The sequence below is a fragment of the Camelus ferus genome, chromosome 33 (assembly GCF_009834535.1).
Source record: "Camelus ferus isolate YT-003-E chromosome 33, BCGSAC_Cfer_1.0, whole genome shotgun sequence".
In the NCBI taxonomy this organism is placed as follows: Eukaryota; Metazoa; Chordata; class Mammalia; order Artiodactyla; family Camelidae; genus Camelus; species Camelus ferus.
Window position 1 is genome coordinate 3,900,934 of NC_045728.1, and position 20,394 is coordinate 3,921,327.

Below are 20,394 nucleotides of genomic sequence, written 5' to 3' on the forward strand. Positions count from 1 at the left end.
TCAAAAATTGTAGCAACAATCACTGCGCCTGTCAGAGTCTTTAGAGGCAAACAGCAGAAGCTGTTCTGGCACTTTAAGCTAAAAATATGGTTTAAGAATTTTAGGTAACTCATCTAATCTGGAGGCCAAAAGAGCCAGACCCTGAAGGTGGGCAGCAGCACCCAGTTTACACCAGTTTACACCCAGGAACCAGCACTGTTGCTGCAGAAGATCTGGAGTCTTCTGCTGCTGCACCTGCTTGAAGAATGGCTGCTCTCGTGTAGCCGTCTCCCCCTTCTTCTTACTTCTGAACACACGTCTCATGAGCATGTGTCTGTTTGCCAGAACGTAGGGTCATGTGACTACACTGTAGCTGGGTGCGGCATGCAGTTGTGACGCTTTTCTGGTATCTACCTTGGAAAGAGAGGATTCGTAATATGGTAAATTATCAAAATGTCAGGAGGAATTGAAAGTTGTAGGATGATCACAAATAATTAATGTCCACTATACTATGCGATAATTAATATTACATATCCATTTGCAATCACTGTTACCTTAGTGCACACTTACGAGTTAATATATACATGGACACACAATTTCAGTTGCCCAAAGATCTCTGAGATTTGGGGATCAGTAGGGGCCTCAATTTATATTTTTTAATCCAAATGCTACTTTCCTCCAGTAAAATGGAAATGCAGGTGATACAAAGAAGCCAAGTTAGCAGACAGTGCAGTCTTGCCTGAAACAGGAGGGAAGACGTGGTGCCGAGAATGTCCCTCCCTCCTTGAAACTCCATCAGCAGAGGAACCAGTGTGCAAGACTGCAGCCAGGGTCACTGAGGCATGCTGCTTATGAAGCAGAATTTCTGGGTGGAAGAGCCTCGGTGAATATCAGGCTACCTCTGTGCCAAGACAGGATGAGGGTTCTCTGCGTCTTGATCATACCAATTGCTCCCAGAAGAGATGGAGGCAGGCTATGGCTTAAATGACAGTGTCCAGCCCCACCTGACCCCAAGTGGCCAGCCCGTCACGCCTGCTTTTGGGACAGCTAATGTTCCCTGCCCCTTGTGGGGAGCAGGTGGCCGGGGACTGCGGCCAGGGCTCTTCTGCACGGTGATGTGGACTCCGGGGCTTGCAGCAGAAGCAGCTTCACCTGGGATTAAAGGATTGCTGCGTCTTTAAATCTGAGCTCTCTAAGTTATTAGTAGGCTGTTCTTTGGCCCATTTTTTTCTACCATCAGTCATTCAGGATTATAATCTGAGCCAGAGAAATAGATCTCTGGGTTCAAGAGGATCGTTTCAAGCTAGAGGGTATTTTGGGAGGATCATCATCAGCAAGACGAATCCAGTACCTTATTCCCAGGTGCTCTGCCAGGACCCCACCCAGGGAGGAGCAGGAGGCACACCCCCTGCCTGGGGGGCTTATCCTCCGTGCAGACGTGCAGACGTGGGGACTTGGGCCGGTCTGTAAAGGACAGACATGTGGTGAAGAAGAGCAGGGAGCCGCTGACTCGTGGCCAGCCCACAAAACACGGGGCCGACGTCAACCCCACTGCTCTTCACCTCCTTGCAGGTCCTCACTGCCTCACCCCAGAGCAGCCTCCCCACCGTGTCTCCAGCTTCAGCAGTCCCTTCCTCACTTCGCCCCGAGAGTCCGTGACTCTTCTGCTCAGAAGCCCCCAGGACTGCCCGGTCATATTGTAATTGTTTCTGCTGGGCAGAAACTCTTAAGCTCAATGTCCCATTTGTTGTTTTTTGCTTTTCTTGTTGGTGCTTGTGTTTGTGTCATACCCCAAAAAATCATTGCCAAGACCAGTGTCAAGGGCTTCTTCCCTCTGTCTTCTTCTAGGAGTTTGATGGTATCAGGTCTCACGTTTAAGTCTCTGATCTGTCTCGAGTTCCACCTTTGTGAATGGTGTAAGACAGGGATCCAGTTTCCATGTTCTGCATATGGTTGTCCTGTTTTCCCAACACCTTTTGTTGAAGACACTGCCCTTTCCCCACTGGGCGTTCTTGGTGCTCATGTTGAATGTCAGCTGACTGTGTATCTTACAAGATGACCCCTGCCTGGGGGGTCTACAGCCTGGGAAAGGTGGGAGGGGCACGGGTGAGAGTCATCAGCTAAGGGACCGTTGAGGTCTGTTTCAGTGCTGGGGAAGATTGGAGTAGGAGGTGGCTCTGCAAGGCCAGGGCTTTACGGAGAAGTGGAACTTGGCTTTGTCCTGTGAATGGGAACCCAAGAGGGGAGAGGAGGGAGCTGCCGTGACAGCAAGGCGGCAGCCTCGTTGAGCATTACCAGCCCACAGAGCCTTGTCTCCTCAAGAGAGAACTTATCTAGCGTTGCCCCCCAAAAGAACTTAACTAACCCAGTGAGGAGGGAGTGAAAGGCAGGTGTGTGCAGAGCTCTGGACCTGGGCTCCATAGCTCTGCTGTGTGTCCGTAGCTTAGCAACCTATGTGCAGTCTGTGCAAGTGGAGCAAGAACCTGGGGGCCTGGACTCGGCACCCAGCGCTGCTGGGGCAGCTCACGTGACTCCACTGAGCCTCGGTTTCTTTATCTTTATCTGAGTGATAGCAGTCACATCTGCCTCACAGAACAGATATGACTTATCAGAACAGATAATAAGTGACTCAGCTCAGCCATTATACTTTCTAAACTTCTCTCTTCTCAACCTCCTGGTCCCCCGGTTAGAAATAATCACTCCACCCTTTGTGCTCTGTTGTACTTTGTAGAGATTTCTGACACTTTTTTTTTTTAACGTGTTTGTATTCCTCTACAAGACTAAGAGCTCCTTGAGGAAAGAATTGAATCTTACTCAGGTTAAGTTCCAGTGCCTAATGCACTGCCTCTTACAACTGAAAACTCAGTAAATATCGGCTGAAAGACAGAAGGAATGAATACGCTTTATAATATAGAGAGGTATAATGTATGTATAAATATAAAATATGTAATGGGTATATTATATAATATATAGTATAAAGCATTATAAAAATGGTAGAAACTGCTTCCATTCCATCTTTGAGCTTCCCCCTTTTGCAGTATTTCTTGTGCTATTAATGGCCAGGTGGTATAATGACCAAGTTTTCACATGACAAAGGAATTTGATAAAAGAGAATTCAGGGTAAGGACTGAAACTTTAAAGCCCCCCTCCCTTAAAGCCCCTTGAATCTTTGGGGTAGTGAGAGAGAATCTTTTTGTGAGACTCCCTGATGTCCTGTAATTAAGGGTTAGTATAAAGACTGCTGTATTAAGGCAGCTACCACTCAGACCGTGACATTAATGCCGTAACGATTCAACAAAGGCTAGTAATTAGCAAGCGTATTCGCTATGCTTTAGTTTATGTTTTCATCACCAGAGGCAGTTATTCACTTAAGTAAATATTTTGGCCTGATTATAATAATAATACACAAAAGTGTACTCACATGTCCTCAATATATCTGAAATTCACGAATCTACCCAAACATTTGTTATCACCTCTAATCACAGTAAAAGCCTTACCTAAACAGCTAATTGGCCTTAAGAATATAAGGGCAAATGGGACCAAGATTTGTGAACGTGTTAATTATCTTTTCTTGCTATGGCTATTAGGTGACCTGCAGTTTTCTCTGAAGCTGGAAGACGCCTCAAAGATAATCTAGTGCAACTTTCTACCCGATACGTAACCACCTCCGCTCTATCAGGTGGACGGTGATCTGGCCCCTGAGAACTTCCGGTGACAGGGTGCTCCTCTTTTCAGATAGCTGTCGTCATTATGAAAACCATCCTTGATTTGGCAGAGACTGGCTAAATGTCAGCAAACCCATTTCCTCTTCTTCCCAGGAACCAGCAAGACTCTGTTTCCTGGGTTTGCTTCAGTTAGACACAGCATGTGACTAAGTTCTAGCCTCTCCAGGCAAAGGGTTGTATTCCATTTGCAGGCCTGGAACTTCCACTGTGTTCTCTGCCCCTCATTTGCCCTCCTGATGCAGAGGATTCAGAGAGGCATTAAGAGAAGACAGAGCCCCTGGAATGAGGTCCCTGGGGGTCAGCTTGGAGGCTCCATCAGTATATATAGTCTACCTAGGCTAGGTGGTGAGTTTATGAATATTGATTATGTTTTATAATTTACATAAGTGTTACATTTTAATTATATGCACATACCTTGGTTAATAATAATATTTAGTCAAGAACACACTACCATCATTGGTTCATACAATTCATTTCTTAAAAAAAGATTAAGAGGTCTGGTGCCAGGGTCCATGCTGGATTGAAAAAGGAGAGCTAGTGGAAGCAGGATACCGCCAGGAAGGCCAAGAAAACAGTCCAAGTGAGAGAGGATGAGGGTCAGACCCAGAGCAGCAGCCTCGGGAATGAGAATGTTGGTGGGTTTGAGAGTCAGGACCTCGAAAACATGCAGAAAATGTTCACGCTTGATGATCAGACTCACAATAGCAAATCCTGAAGTCTTTGTTGTAGTTGATGAATGGCTAAAGAAATTTAATCAAAGCTCATTCTGTACTTCTACAACCCTAGAGAACTGTTCTTGAACATTAATTGTCAACTCATTGAGTTAGTTGATATTAATGACAGATCAAATCACCACATCTGTTGCCTAACTACCCTCTAAAAGACTTCTCTAGTACGTGGAACAACAACTTCTACTTCAGATGTGATACTGAAAAGCCTATTTTAAAAATAAATATGATAATAAATAAATAATACCAAAAATACAATCATAGAAGCTCTCATTTAAATATTTATGCTCAAAATTTAAAACTGACTTAGGGCACAACCACTAACCACATCTTTAGAATTTCAAGTCCATAAAAATAGCCAGCTTTATTCTATGGTATGAAAAATTCAACATTTTCTCACATTACTCCAGTTGTATTTTGTTGAATAATTTCAACCTAGAGTTCTACCATCAAATAAAAAATAAAGCATATCCTTCTCTGGGGAACTTCTTAGTTTGAGGACTTAAGAAATATTGATGTTAAAGAAAAACCACTGAAAAATATTTTTAAAAAGTGATTTATATATATGAATGTATAGTCTTTATAAGTGACACCAGATTCTCATAAGGACACAAAAAAGTGAAATTAACATTTGACTGGAAAATCTATGTTAGACAAATAGTTTCTTATTAATTGCACATACAATATTTCTAAAAATTGATAACTCGTATACTGCAGAGCAAATCTTAACAAATATCAAAAGAATTGATATGACAAAACCGTGTTCTCTGACCATAGTGAAAGTATTTTTTTAATATTTAAAACATACTCCTGAGTACTTCACATGTCAAAGAAAAAACAAAGATTGAAATTATAAAATAATTAAAACTAAATCATAAGGAAAATAGGATAAGAACTTACAGGATGCTGATAAAGCAGTAGTTACAGGAAAGCTCATAGCCTAACATGTATATATGATAGTGAAAGATATTCTAAATGTTAATAAGGTAAATAGACAAATAATAAACAAAATAAAAGCTTGGCCAAAATTGACAATTTTCCAGGAAAATAGGATTTTTAAAAAACTGATTCAAGAAAAAAAGAACATGAATCAACCCGTAGTCATTAAAATTGATTCAGTAGGAAGAAAGAAGGGAGATCGGAAAGGATAAAACAAAACTGCTGTTGTTTTCCAGGAGATATAATTGTTTATTAGGAATACTTGAGCCTACAATCCCGATATTAGTACTAATGAAAGAATTTTAGAAACATTGTATATAAAATCAATATGTAAAAATCATTACTGTTCTTACTGACCAAAAATTATCAAATGGGAAGTATAATCCTGTAAAGAGATTCCATTTGCAACATCAGCAAAAACTGTCAAGTACCTAGGAATAATTCTAACAATGATGCATAAGACATTTGTAGAGAAAAGTATTTTTAAAATTATTAAAAGGAACTTAAAGAAATTTAAAGAACTTTAACATAACTTTAAATAGACTATATATCTTCCAAATTAAACTTCAATGCAAAAAATAAAATTACCGGTAAGTTTTTTTTTCCCCACATGATTTGTCAGGTCATCTAATTCTAAATTTAATGTTTAAAAATATCCAAAGCAATTGTATAGATGAAGAGACGATGGAGAAGAATTAATCTTACCAGATAGACTCACTAGAAAGTAAAGTAATTAAATGAGCACGGGACTGTAACATGGATATGCAAAGACAAACAAAGAGAACAGAGAACCCAGACAGAGATCCAGGTATGTGTATCCCTCAGCTCGGTGTCATGACAAGTCAGTGGAAAATGGCTACTTAAGGAACGATGCCTATCTGAATGGGAGGAAGGCTGGATCCCTATTCTAAATAATACACAAAAAAGGTATAATCCAGAGGTATTAATTTTTTGAAAAGAAACATTCAAAACTTAGAAGAAAATATAGAGAACATTAGAAACACAAAGTGAAGAGAAAAGCTATTCAGTGGGAAAAGACTTTTGTAACACATTATAACTAAAAAAGGATTAATATCTATCATACATAAACAACTATGCAAATTAGTAAGAAAAATGAACAAAGGATATTTACAAGCAATTCACAAAGAAATGAATCTGAACAATAAATATGTGGAAATATGCCCCACCTCACTAATAAATAGAAAAATGCAAATTAAAATGATAATTAAATATCATTCACAACAATTAGATTGCAAAACAGCAAGTGTGATTACACTCCCACTCACTGCTGTCAGTGGGTATACACAGGAGAGCGATGTGGCAATATCTGCTAATCCGGTGATGTGCAGTCTAGCAGACACCAGCAGTTCTAGGTGTCTGTTCTAGAGACACTCGCAAACATGCTCCAGGAAACATACGCAAGCACTTTTCCTGTGTTTTCAATGTTCCAGGCTTTCATGACCGTTGTCTTGATGTGGGTCTTTTTTTCATTCATGTGCTGAGCGTATGGTAGGCTTTCTTCATCTAGAAATTAATGTACTTAAATTCTTGGAAATATGACCACATTTATTTCTTTGATAAATTCTTTCACTCCCAACAACATACAAACATAGTTTCCCCCCAGAAGAGTTCAAGTCCATGCCTGGAAACCCTACAGTAAATAAAGCCGACTGGCTGATAACCCTACCCGCAGTTTCCATCAACTACATGATACATTGTTTCCACGGTTAGGCAGGGATTATGGATGAGGATGGTCTCCAACATGAAAGACAGAGACAAAGCAAACGAAGAAAAGAAGGCAGAAGAAAACAGTCAATGCAGGGCAGGCAAACAAGCTCTTCCCCTGCAGCGTGTGAATCAGGAGCTGTAGTGGGTCTTGGCATCAGTGTTGCACAGGGTTCTCCAGATAAACAGAACCAATAGAAGGTACAGATGATCCGTGGGTAGCAATGATAGAGAGATGAACTGGTTCGTACAGTCGTGGGGCTGGCAGGTCCTAAATCTGTCAGGCAGGCTGCTGGGCTGGAAGTTCCAGCAGGAGCTGATGCAGTTTGTCGTCTGGAGGAATTTCTTCCCTTTTGGGGGCCTCAGTGTTTTTACTTAAAGCCTTCAACTAATTGGGTGGAGCCCACCCACATGATGGAGGATAATCCACTTCACTCAAAGTTGGCTGCTGATTGAAAATGGGTTATTTTTTTCCTGTAGTTTGCCTACTTAAGATTTCTTTTTATTGAGATAGAATTGACACGTGACATTGTTAGTTTCAGGTGTGCAGCATAATGATCGGATACTTGTATATACTGCAAAATGATCACGGCAGTAAATCTTATTAACCACCATCACCGTACATAGGCACAAAATTTTTTTCTTGTGATGGGAACTTTTAAGACTATTTCAGCAACTTTCGAATATGCAATACGGTATTATTAACTGTAGTTACCATGCTGTACGTCACATCCCCAGGACTTATTTTACAACTGGAAGTTTGTACCTTTTGGCCACCTGCACCCATTTTTACCACTCTTACCCTCCACGTCCAACAACCACCAGTCTGTTCTTTGTAACCATGAGCTGGCTGTTTTTTGTTTTTTGGGGTGGTTATTTTAAATTCCACATATAAGTGAGATCATATGATCTTTGTTCTCCTGTCCGACTTATTTCACTTAGTGGCTGAATTATATTTTAAAATATTTCACATTTTCTTTATTCATCCATCCGTCAGTGGGCACTTAGGTTGCTTCCGTATCTTGGCTAATGTGAATAATCCTGCAGTGACTGTGGGGGTGCAGGTATCTTTTATGAGTTAGTGTTCTTGTTTTCTTCAGATAAATACCCAGAAGTGGAATTTCTGGACCCTTTGGTAGTTCTGTTTTATTTCTTTAAGCAAACTTCATACAGTTTTCCAATGATTGTTAAATGTTAATCACACCTAAATATATTCACAGCAGCAATGACCAACCAACCGAGCACCGTAGCTTAGCTAAGTTGACAGGTGAAGTACATCATTACAGGGTCTCACTGCTGTTTGTGCTCCACGTATCAGTCACATAGCCCTTACTCTGCACTGGGCACTCGTCCGAGCCCTTTCCACATCCTCATAACAGTCAGCAAGGTATTTACTGTCATTATCCCACTTTTCAGATGTAGAAACTGATGTGCAGAGCGTTAGGTTGTACAGCTGGGTGTGCCAAAGTTCCGTCTCCTCCTCCTCCTCTCTTCTTCTTCTCAACCCCTTTAAAACAATAAAGCCATTCTTAGCTTGTGATCTGTACAAAAAAGCAGATGTCCAGGCCTCACCTTCCAAAGATGTTAGTCTTCAGATGTGGGTACCCGACTGTGACATGCGCTTTCCACTTGCTCCCTGGTGACTCTGGACCATGCCGAAAGGTGCGTGGCAGCAGGCTGTCGTTCCTTCCTTCAGTCATTCAGCATGTGTTTATTGAGCTCCTATTTGGGAGACACAAGTGTGGGCAAGGCAGACATGGCCTCTGCCTGGCGGAGCGTATAGCCCAGCCGGAGAGACAGACCAACCTGTGCTTTAAGTTCATGGAGGCCTGGAGGGCCTCAGTCAGGGACTAGGCCTGGAGCTTCCGGGGAAGGGAGTCTTGGCCCAAGCAGGCTGCACCTCTAAGGTGCGAAGGTCATCTCTGGGCCAAAGGGATATCCTGTCTTCGTGTTCTCCGCACGTGGACCCTTCCGGCTTTATGCTGGTCTCCCACTGGCTTCACAGCAATTTGAATCTACTATTTTAATACATTTTCCCTTTTCAGCTCTGCTGTTCAGCCTAATCTCAATTTCAAACCTGCCTTAAGCCTGGAAGTATCATGGCATGATTTTAAAAGAATTCACTAGGGAGGAAAAGTAGTGGAATGGCTGACCTGGGAAAATCATAGAACGTGTAGAACTTAGACTGGGAAAGGGCTCGTGGCTCCTCCTGCCGCTGTGTGCACCTCTGCACCTCTTTGAAAGTCCTTATATTCTCATCCCTTTCCTTTTAGTTCTGAACAAACCAGGTGAAAAGACACACCGCAGAGCTTGGGGCAGGTCTCACAGACGGGTGTCCAAGCAGGGTAAAGCAGTACCCAGGGTTGTGAGTTTCCGAAGCCCTGCTTCACCCAGTCTGACGCTGGGGTCTCTGGAGGCCAGCTCTGAAAATGCCCTGCCCCTGCTTTATAACGTGTGTGTTAATTACAATCACGTCTCAGTCTCAGCTTCTTTCATTTTACTTCTTCACGTTAACAAATGTGGAAAGTGAGGCCCCAGAGGGATGCAGGATGCCCTTACGTGGCTGGGTACGTTTCCTCAAGGGCTGTGTGCAAGTCAGGTTTTTCTCAACGAGGTGTTATTTTTCCCTTGAGTGTTGGGCTTACCTCATCCCTTTACGTTAGTGTAAAATCCGTCAGTGGCAATGACTCAGGACGGCCCAGCGGGTCGTGGTCACCTGGCTCTGTTTGGTTATCTCTGTAACCTGACCCTGTGTGCTTTCATCTGCCGCGTTCTTCTGGCCATTAGTCAGAAAGGACAACCCCGGGGAAGGTAGCCAGCGGCGAACGGGTGACACACGACAACTCTAGCCTGCCGCTCACCGGACACGCTCTGCCGCCGGCCGTCTGGGCGTGGGGGGAGGAGCCTGGGTTTCCTTCCCCGCAGCCTTGCTGTTTCCACAACAAACAGCAGCAGGCAACTCTGTCCATCTTTGCTCTCCGCCACCAATTTGTCTTCCAAGAACTGTTGGCTCTTCTTCCACACGAGCTGCTCATTTTAATGTTTTCTCCATCTTTTACCGTGACTGCCATCACCTCCTTTTCTCAGATTCCTTTACAGGTCTCCTTCTGAAGCCACTTTCTCTAGGTTCAAGCAGCGTCTTTCTCTTGCCTTAGCCATCCTCTTACCTTCTGCAGAAAAAAATGAAACTTTTATCCATGCATGAGTATCTCCTCTCCTTCTTTATTCTTCTGATTCCCTCGACTTTCTAAGCTGTTCATACCTGAGCCTCATTTATTCCTTCTATGTTTCCAACTCCTCACTACAGAAACACAAACTACTGGAGCTTGAAGAGAGTTAAAGGAATGCCTGTTTCAACCCTTTTCTTTTACAAATGAGGAATCTGAGGCCCCGAAATAGTTCACGACAAGCGTGGTTTGGGGCAGGTGATTGGTGGAAGCAGGACAAAAATTTGGTGTGTGCCTGATGGCTCCTTGGCCCCCTGAGTGACTGGGTCTGGAAGGGCAGGATGCACTGAGTAAGGGCAGGACGCTCTCTCCACACGCTCTTCCCACACCTCTGCCCAAAATAATTGACCATCTCTCGTTTTACATCAGCACCACTTTTCTCTTTACTAAAAGGTGTCACTGTCACCCTGTCCCATTCATTCACTCAACAGACATTTCCAGGTACCAAGATAGGCTCCCAGGAAACAAAGACGAATGTGGAAAGTGGCTCCTACCCGTCTCAAGGCTTCATAGTCTTGGTGGGGATTGTGGGGTGCGGTGGGCACAGACATGTAAACGAGTAATTAGAAAACATAGTGGAGCCCAGCAGGTGGGCAGGGCAAGCCAGGTATCTTAAGAATCAGAAACCGAGAAGCAACTTAGACCTGAAACTCCAGAGAGGGTTCCGGGAACTGCAGGCATTTTAACGTGGCTGAAGAGTGGGGTTCTTGACGGGTGGGCGAGGTTGGAGAAGTATGTGAACCTGGGACCCAGAAGGAGGGCTTGTGAAGGCCTGGTGGGGCAAGCTAGACATTATCTCTCAGGATATCAGGGGCCTTACAGGCGTTTAAGCTCTGGAGTTACATGTCCAGATACGTGTTTTAGAAAGATTACTTTTAGGGCAGAGTAAAGAATGAGTAGGAAGGAAGGAAGACAGGAGGCCAGGAGATGGATTAACAAGCTGTTGCAGCAGTGAAAGATGATAAGGGCCTGGGCCAGGTGGATGTGACAATCAGCAACTGAAGATACATTTAAGAGCGACTGACAGAACTTGGTAGCTGTTTGGACGTGGGAGCATAAAGCAGAGAGAGGAGCTGAGGGGAGCTCCCAGGGTTTTGATAAGAGTGGTTGTGGTCTGTTTATCAGAAAGCACAGAAAAAAGAACAAGTTCAAATTAGGAGGAGAGAGGAAGGGGAAAAAAATTGATGTCAAGTTTGAAATACCGATAGGGCATCTAGCTGATGGCATCCTGTTGGCAAGTGGAGGTAGAGGCTCTCAAGAAAATGACCCTGACTGAAGGTGGCGGTTTGAGAAACCTGTAATATAGGTCATAACTGAAGCCATGGAGCAGGATGAGCCTGCCCGGTGCAGACAGGCCTGAGGCCGGTCCTGGAGAACGTCAACGTGAATGCACTGATGGAGGGAGAGAGTGTGAGGAGGAGATGGAGAAGTTGTTCAGGAGTGCAGGGGAGAAGCAGGACATGGAGACCACAGAGGAGGAGCCTCAGGGGAGAGAGGGTGGCTGATGATGTGGGGCCCGCGGAGAGGCCATCAGAGAGTCACGTGTAGCCAGCAAGAATGGAGGAGTGCCAGCAGAAGACCACAGCGCGGTAGATTTGGGAGTGGATGGGAAGAGACGATGTGGAGACAGTGAGTCTAGACAGCTCAAGAAACCCAACCATGAGAAGAAGAAATGAGAACAGTGGCTGAAGGAGCATCCAGGCTGGGTCAGCAACTGCTTCTTGAGGCAAAACCCATACTCAGTGGCCCAGAGAAATTGCCCTGAGGTCTGCAGTCCCCCAGATCACAACTAATGGTAAAGACAACTGTGCTCTCCCAGCACTAGCTGTAATGGGACATCGCAGATCTCTGAAAAGCACTAGTAGCCTCGAAAAGCCTCATAAACGTCCAATGCTTGAAATTCCCCTTTAAAATTTTATCTTTGTCTTTAAAAAAAAAAAAAAAACTTATTCCAACTTGATTTATAGATTCAATGCAATCCCAATCAAAATCCCAGCAAGTCATTTTCTAACTATCAACAAACTGATTCTGAAGTGTATATGGGAGAGGCAGAAAACCCAGGGTAGCCAAGGCAATGTTGAAAGAGAAGAAAAAATTCAGAGGACTAATACTGCGTGATTTCAAGACTTACTATGAAGCTTACAGTAATTAAGACAGTATGGTATTGGCCAAAGAACTGACAAACAGATAAATGGAGCAGAATAGGGAGAAATAGTTCCATACAGATATAAGCAACTGATTTTTGGCAAAAGAGCCAAGGCCGTGCAATAGAGAAAAGACAAGTCTTTCTGTCAAGTGGAGCAACTGGGTATCCATGTGCTGGGAAAAAAAAAAAAGGCATCTAGACACAGAACCTTAGCCTTTATAGAAATTAACTCAAAATGGAGCAGAGACCTAAATGTAAAATGCAAAACGGTAAAACTCCTAGAAGGTAACAGGAGAACATCTCGATGACCTTGGGTTTGGTGGTGAATTTTTAGATACAACACTGACGTCATGATCCATGAAAGAAATAATCGATAAGCTGGACTTCATTAAGATCAAAACGTCTTCTTTACAAAAGGCCTGACCAAGAGAATGTGAATACAAGCCACAGACTATGAGAAAATATTTGTAAAACACGTATCTGATAAGGGATTGCTGTCCAAGATATATAAGAAACACTTAAAACTCAACAATAAGAAAACAAACAACTTGATTAAAAATGGGACAGAGGCCTTAACAGACACCTCACCAAAAAAGATACACAGAGAGCCAGTTACTATTCTGACCAGTACTCGCATTATCCCACTTTTAGTCAGTGGACACCTCTTCAAGTTGGTTTCTATGTCCCTTACATCCTTTTAACATGGCCTGGTGGTGTTTAATATTTTCACTGCCTTCCAATGCAAGCAGACATCCCAAGACAACCTTATGGAATTCCTTCCCCAGACCCGGAATGAGCCATTTCCAAGAGTCCTGGTTTTCTTTTAGTGGGAAAAAAAAAATGTGGGAGCCATCATCTAGGTGTCCAGAGTTTCCACTGCCACTGGGTTAATCCTTGTTTCTTGGTCTTTTCTGAAGGCTGAGCTAGGAACACTTTTTTTAAAAGATAAAATATGTCATGGATTCATACTGATGTCAATCTCTTTAATGTGTAGAAACAAAACATCCAATTGGCAAGTGGGAAAAAAGATGAAAGAGAGACCATTTTATAGATATAAAAAGACTTAAGGGACATACCAGCCCTTAAACTTGGACTAATAGCCTCGGCTCTGGTCAAAAAACAGCTATACTTCCCTAACCCCATCTTCCAGAATCGAGACAGCTGCTTCTTGAAGTCTGGAATGGCAATAAAAGAAATTAAAAAATCCTTACCAAATCTACTAAATTTTACCCCTTAATTTTATCGACACAAATATGATTCATAAAATATTGAGAATCCTTAATCTGATTGGTTTGAGGAACATCTGAGGGGTTTAACTGGACAGTGGGTGCAGTGCTAACTCTGGCAAATGGAATTTCTCGTCCAAGACTGAAGAGAGATGTAGACATATTAAGTGTGGCTTGGGAAATATACACACCCAAAACTCCACTTCGGAAGTGAAAAGAAAAGATTTTTACCTTCCTCTAGAGTGAAAGAATAGAACGTGGAAAGGAGACTCAGCTTTCGCTTTGGTTCAGTCTAGATGGCTGTAAGATAATCAGAGAGGATGGAAAGCTTCCGGGCTCTGTCTGTGCGTGCAGCAGCAGGAACCTCGCTTCTGCTGTGAACCTGCTTCATGTTGTTTCAGCAGCTCTGGTTTGGTGCCGGCTTACTCTGGGCAAACGTTTCCATTGATAAGCCTTCCCTGTTCTCGTGGAGCTACATTGTTTTCTGTGGGGTTTTGCATTTGACTTGCTGAAAGTAATTGACCTGTGCCAGGGTAATGATGGGCTGGAAACTACCCCAGACCCAGGCTAATTACTAAATCTTGCTTATAAGCCAAGAAGGTTACAAGCTGGGCATTTCCCTTTACACATTTCGATTCCCCAGAAGAGAGTCAGATTCCTCTAACTACAAAAATATGGCCCCAAATAACTTTAAATTTAGTACTTTTTATTTCAGCATGTGTAGAATAATATATAAAAATTTAAAAGGTCCATTGAGCATTTTTTGTAAATCTTGAAAGAAGTGAAAAATGAGATAAATTCAACATTAGACACTCACCTGAATTGAGCTCACAAAAATTCTCTTATGCTATTTTTGTAATTACTTTTTCTCACCTGTATGCATAAAGCTAGCTTTGAAGCACAGTGTGTGTGTCGGCCAGTGTTTTAAATAGTTAGAACTTGACACTCAGTCTAAAACAGGCTCGATTCTGCAAAGCAAGTCTTGTACGGTTGCCGCTGTGTTTGCCTTTTTTTTGTAAAAGAAATAGGTACTCCTCGAATGCTTTGATTGCCATGACTGGACCCTGTTCCGGGGCCCAGACAGGCACAGTAGCCTTGGTAACAAAAGCAAATATTTGCCATCCTTAGAAAGCGGTACAAAAAATACAGTCAGCTTCAGCACAGCTCAGGCTTTTGGATGTGTAAGTGAGTACTCCTTCTTGCTTCATATTTGCTTGTTGAACATCTGCTTTGATTATATGTTGTATCTGTGAACCTTGCTTTGGTTCATAGTGACTTTCTCATATTACGGAATTTACTTGCACTGAACATACACTGCAAGTAAGAAGAAAGAAAGGCTGCAGGAGCAGCCTGGAGTGGAGGACAGGGAGGAGCAGGTAAAGGAAGGCTGGCTCTGGGGCTAGGGGGGCTGAGGGGTGATGATCTGGGTCCAGAACTGGAGCTCCTGGGCTGACCTGGACCTCAGCGGTCACCCAGGACGGCTGAGACGGGGCAGCACCCGCGTCAGAGCTAGAACAGAGGACTCGGCACTCCAGGCAGTCCTGCTGAGGGTCCGCCAGCTCCTACTGTGACCCTCCCGCGTTGGGGTAGAGCCGGTGTCCCCAGCACTGCTGGCAGTCCTGTGGTGAGGACGCTGGCTGTTACTCTGCTTCAGACACGACCCCTCCCACCGAGCTTCCTCCAGACGTGAGACCCCCTTTCCAGGGCCCTGCAGGTGACCACACAGCCCAACACGAGGACTATTCCCAGCCTCTGGGGGCGCAGTAGACGGGGTGGGGCAGGACTGCTGCCGGTCCGGGCGGGCGGGTGGAGGGCTTGATCGCTCACACTCGAAGGGCAGACCGAGATCTGCTCTCTGCACCCCACACTGTGAGGGCAGGTGTGAAAGGTGCCCCAGTTACAGCTGTGTGGGAGCAGGGGCCTAGGCCCTGCAGGGGATGCTGAGGGACACAGGGGTCTGCCAGCCTCAGATCAGGCTGTCCCCTCAGCTTCCTTAGAAGGGAATGCAGGCCGGTTTGGGGTCATTAGGGAGCAGTGCCAGTCACTTCGCCGTTGTCTCAGCTTCACCCCTGCTGCGCGGAGATAGTAACAGTGCGGCCGTGTTCGTGGCTGCCCAGGTGGTTAGATGGGATGATGTAAATGGTCCTCATGGCGAGGCCTGGCATAGGGTCAGGGACGGAGACCCGGGACCAGGGTCTGCTCTCTCGGCAGAGCTACGTGTGGGTGTGTGTAAGGGGCCCCCAGGTGTCTGGGAAGAAATGCCACCTGGAGGAGGGGAGCCCTGGCCGAACCGGGAGGGTTCGGATCACAGCACACGGACTGAGGACTCTCCTGACAGGCCTTGGGGTTCTGGGCCACCACCTACAGCAGGTGCACACAGCCAGGACAAAGGAGTGAACTCTAGACCCCGCCATCCTGCAGGTGGGATGACACATGTCTTGACAGACAGGGTGAACTCGAGGCGGCGCCAAGGCCGTGATGACATTCTTGAGCGGCAGGAGAGGCGCCCCTTGAGTTTCGGTTGTTCCTGGCCCCCTCACTGCCCTGGGGCGCTATTTCCCTGTCCTCTCCTTCCCCCGTCCCTCCCCACCTTCTTCTTAAAAAATGTTTGAAGGGTTTTGTCAGTGAATGATCTTATTCATGAAGCAGGCGTGATGACAGTTTGCAGAGCTAAATGGGCACTTAGCTGTGTGTCTAATAAATCTGTAACCAAAATAAACAGAAGGGAAGAGGGTTTGGGAAGGAAAGGAGGTCAGGTATGAAAGGAGCCTGTCACGGAGACTTGCCAGCGCTCTCAGCAGGCAGGGTGCGCCCCGCTCCCTGGTGGCCCCTGCTGACCTGGAGGAAGGACGCACACCCGGTGGCCGCTGCCCTCTGGCCAGGCGAGTGCGGGACGCAGGGAGGCCAAAACAGGCTGGCGCCGAGCCCTGTCCTTCCCGGGATCCGCACCCGGATTTCGGGGGCTGTTACCGGGACCTTTCTGCTGCCCTAAACCACCCTCTGCCCAGGATTTGGGCGACGGTCTGGGATTAGAGGTGTATTCAGGCAAACTGATCAAACACCTGTTGTCCCAGTGGTACCCACCCTCCCGGATGCACAGGGGGCCTGCCTGGGAGACTCACCCACTCTTAGCGGCTCAGCCTGCTGAGGACGTGTGTGGAGACGTGTCTTCCACGAGTCACCTTCCCTGCCTTGGAAGGACGCCATCTCACAGGCTAGGGGCAGGTGTACCCACCACAACACTCGCCCTCGAATCCCTGCCCTTGCTCTGAAACTCACTGACGTGTAAGGTCAGCAAGATGTTGTCTTATTTGAGGGCAGAGACGTGTCCCCTGCGCCCCGCCCCCAGCCTCCGTGCCCTGAGCACTAGCACAGGGTGGGCGCCGGGGAAATGCCTGCCGACTTGAATCTGGGAGGATGCCACTTGGGCCCCTCAAGGCCCCGGGCACCCTGCTTTCTGAGGGCAGAGGACTGCACTGGCTTCTGACCTGGCTGGCTGGGCCCTCTCTCAAGGGGCTGCCGTCTCTCCCAGATGCCCCCTCTGCAGGGGGAAAGGATGTGTCTGGTGCTACCCGTCCCAAGATGCTCAGAGCTGGGCCCCAGGGGCAGCTGTCACCTTCCCACCATTGCTGCCCCTCGTCCCCCTCATCCTCCAGAACGCCTCATCCCCCTTCAGCCACCTTTGAACTTTGCTTCGTGAGCCAGGTCACACTGCCTCCCAACCCACCACCAGCTACAGATAGGGATTGGGTCTAGACAGGACTTTAATTTTGTTTGAGACAAACATCTTGGTAAACGTCTTCCTCCCAGACTGCTGGCTGCAACCCCACCTGTGATCTCCTTGGGGAAAATCTTCCAAGGGCATCCTCCCCAGAGCCCCGTCAACACCTTTTCCCCAGAAGAGTTGGCAAGATGGGGTGTGAACTGACCCCTGGCCTTGCAGGCCACCAAGTGGGGGCCCCTGTCGCCCCCCACCCTCTGCCCCTGTGGAAGCAGCCTGGCACTGCTTCCCGTGGGTGGTGGGAATGTATCTACAAATGACAGAGATGCTTTGCTGTGCTTTTCCTCTCATCTCCCAGCCCTGCAGCCAGTGAGCTGGCACCAGCAGTGGTCAGTGACAGGAGAGTTGCTTTGTGGCCGGGAGCTGGACCCGCCCTTCTGCTGAGAACTCAAAAGCTCTGGGCCAGGAACCATGTCAGCAGGAGGCCCCAGTCTCCGTGCAGAAAGAGAGACTCAGAACATAGAAACTGAAAAACAGCCTCAAGGAATTTACACTCTATCAGGGAGACAAAACAAATCCGTGTTCTCTCTGGAACTATGGCAGGACCACAGTGATGATGACAAAGGATGCATTACCAGGAAGCAGCGAGAGAGGAATGAACAGGTTAGGCTGGGGCAGAGGTGAGGTTAATGAAGGGACAGGAAGAGGTAGCTTCAGACTCTTATGCTGAGAAGGGAGAGGGAGAGGGACCGGGGCAGGAAGGAAGAGGACGTTGTCTCCTGGGCACAGGCAAGGCCGGGGAGCAGCCTCCCCGAGCCAGACGGGAAGGTTCAGAAGAGGAGAGAGAAGCCTGGATGAGGCAGCGCTTGGCAAGGGCAGCGGAGGGGTGTGTGTGTGTGTGTGTGTGTGTGTCTCTGCACGCAGAGCAGTGCTTCCCACCCTTCAGTGGATCCGTCACACGTGACATGTGATGGGGACGAGACTGAGGTGGTGTCTGTGGAAAACGGCCAGGGATCAGGCAGGAGTGTGCTGCTGGGGGAACCCGGGGACAGTCTGGCTTGCTCCTGCGAAGTCCCTGCTCATTTGCTGCCGAGTGGACGGCACGTGCCCAGGCTGACGAGCACGGCTTGTTGAGGAGAGCGCTTCGTGCCCGGCAGTCCAGCGCCAGCCCGGGCCTGGCCCAGGTGTGGGGCGAGGCCGGGTGGATGGAGTGGAAAGGCTCTGAGAAGGGCAGGGGAACCCTCAGGGCAAGTCACTGACGTCCCCAGAGCCCCCTCTCTAAGATGATTCTAGAACTGACCAGTCTCTGAGACAAACTTCCGGTTGGTTCTGAGAGATCTGTTCAGCCTAGTTCAGGGCTGGAAGCTCGCAGTGTGACCCCCCTGGGGACTGAGTCCAGCCAGGTGAGTGTTGTCTCAGCAAACCTTGTTCATGATGGAGACGCAAGTCGGGGGAGCCGTGCCCCAGACACGCACGCATTGTTGGGCCAGCACCGAGGGCCCAGGACCTGCCCCAGGAATCCAGGCGGTGGGAGCAGAAGCAGCTGTCCCCGGCTGCCGCCCCGTGTCACCGGCAAGGGCCCCTTCTGAACCTGGCATCAGGGCAAAGCTGAGGGCAGGGAGACTGCTGCTAGAAGCCTCCCCCGTCCCCCTGTCCCCCCGTCCCCAGAAAAGGTGCATACTGGTTTCCAAGGCCGGAGGGAGGGCACGCGAAGCTCCCGGGCTTGGCTCTCAGCCCCGAGGGGGCAGCATCAGCTAGAAGTGCTGGTAAAGAGCCCGCCGGTCCTCACAGGGAGAGACGGTGCGAGAGTCAGGAGGCTGAAGCCTCGCGTGGTCACTTCCTCATGTGGTCAGATTGCCTCGGTGTCTCCCTTCTTCTGGGAAACAGAAAGCAGCAGGTGACCAGACTGCAAAATAAGACTGACCCCTCAGGGTCACCATCCCAGATGCCGGAGAAGGGAGGGAATGTGTTTGCTCAGCAGGGTCCTCAGAGGTAGATGACTTGAGGGGGACCTGGCCCTCGAGAAGGAGGCAGAGAAAGTAAGGAAGTGGCACCCCAGAAGAAATCCGTGGGGCTGGTTCTGGGTGCCGGGCACAAGGCTTGGGAACTGGAGGGAGAAGGGAAGGATGGAGGCGGAGGTGGAGCAGGGCTCGGCCCCAAATCAGTGCCCACTTGCATTGGGAAGGCCCAGCCCTGGCCCACCTTTGAGCCCCAGGGCCGAGCTGTGCTGAGCTGAGGCCAGAGGACAAGCCCTGGGCCTGTCAGTGGAGGTGACCTTGGGCTCGGGGCTTCCAAAACAGGAGGGGGAGATAATCCAAGCTCTTAAGTTCCCCACTAATCCCTTCAACCCTTAGGCCCCAGAAACAATACGAGAGATGGCAGGCCAGGGGCTCAGGGCTGGGGTTCAGAAACAGCGCCCAGCACCCAGGCTCGGGAAGGCCAGGTGTGTGTACCTGCGCGGTGCCAGTCACGGTACACACGCAGGAGGCGGCCAGTACGAGAGACCAGGGCCAGAGACCGAGAACCATTATAGGAGAACAGCGTCCGGACGAAGGCCTTCCTGGGGTGGGGAACGGGGCAGAACAGTTCCTCAGGAGGGACCACGCTGGCACAGACTCACCTGCTCACACTGGCCGCTGGGACGCCGCCTGGCAGGCAGACCATGAAGCTGCGTGGGGTGGGCTGGAGCTGAGGGAGGCAGCTTCCCGCGGGCCCAGAGCAAGACACTCTGCAGACGGCTGGGTGCGGTCTGCACAGACTGGTTCTCAGAGGCCAGATCCTTACCTCCTTTGTCTATTCAGAGAGTTAAGAAAGAGACTTTTCTCTCTGTTGCTCCCAACGGCCAAGGGAAGGCAGGCACAGCCTTGGCCAAGTCCAAACTGTCCACGTTAATGGAGGGAAGCCAGCAGCCAGGTTACTGAAAACAAGCAGCTCCTTCCTGCTTAACTGTGAAGGGAATATGATTTGTTCTACAGAAC

The 20,394-nt window shown here is 47.5% G+C and overlaps 1 long non-coding RNA gene across 4 annotated transcripts in view; it reads left to right on the forward strand.

The window, feature by feature from the left end:
* The window catches only part of LOC106729238, a 74,361-nt gene that overhangs the window by 47,532 nt on the left and 6,435 nt on the right, over positions 1–20,394 (forward strand). The gene's annotated exons all lie outside the window — the stretch shown is intronic.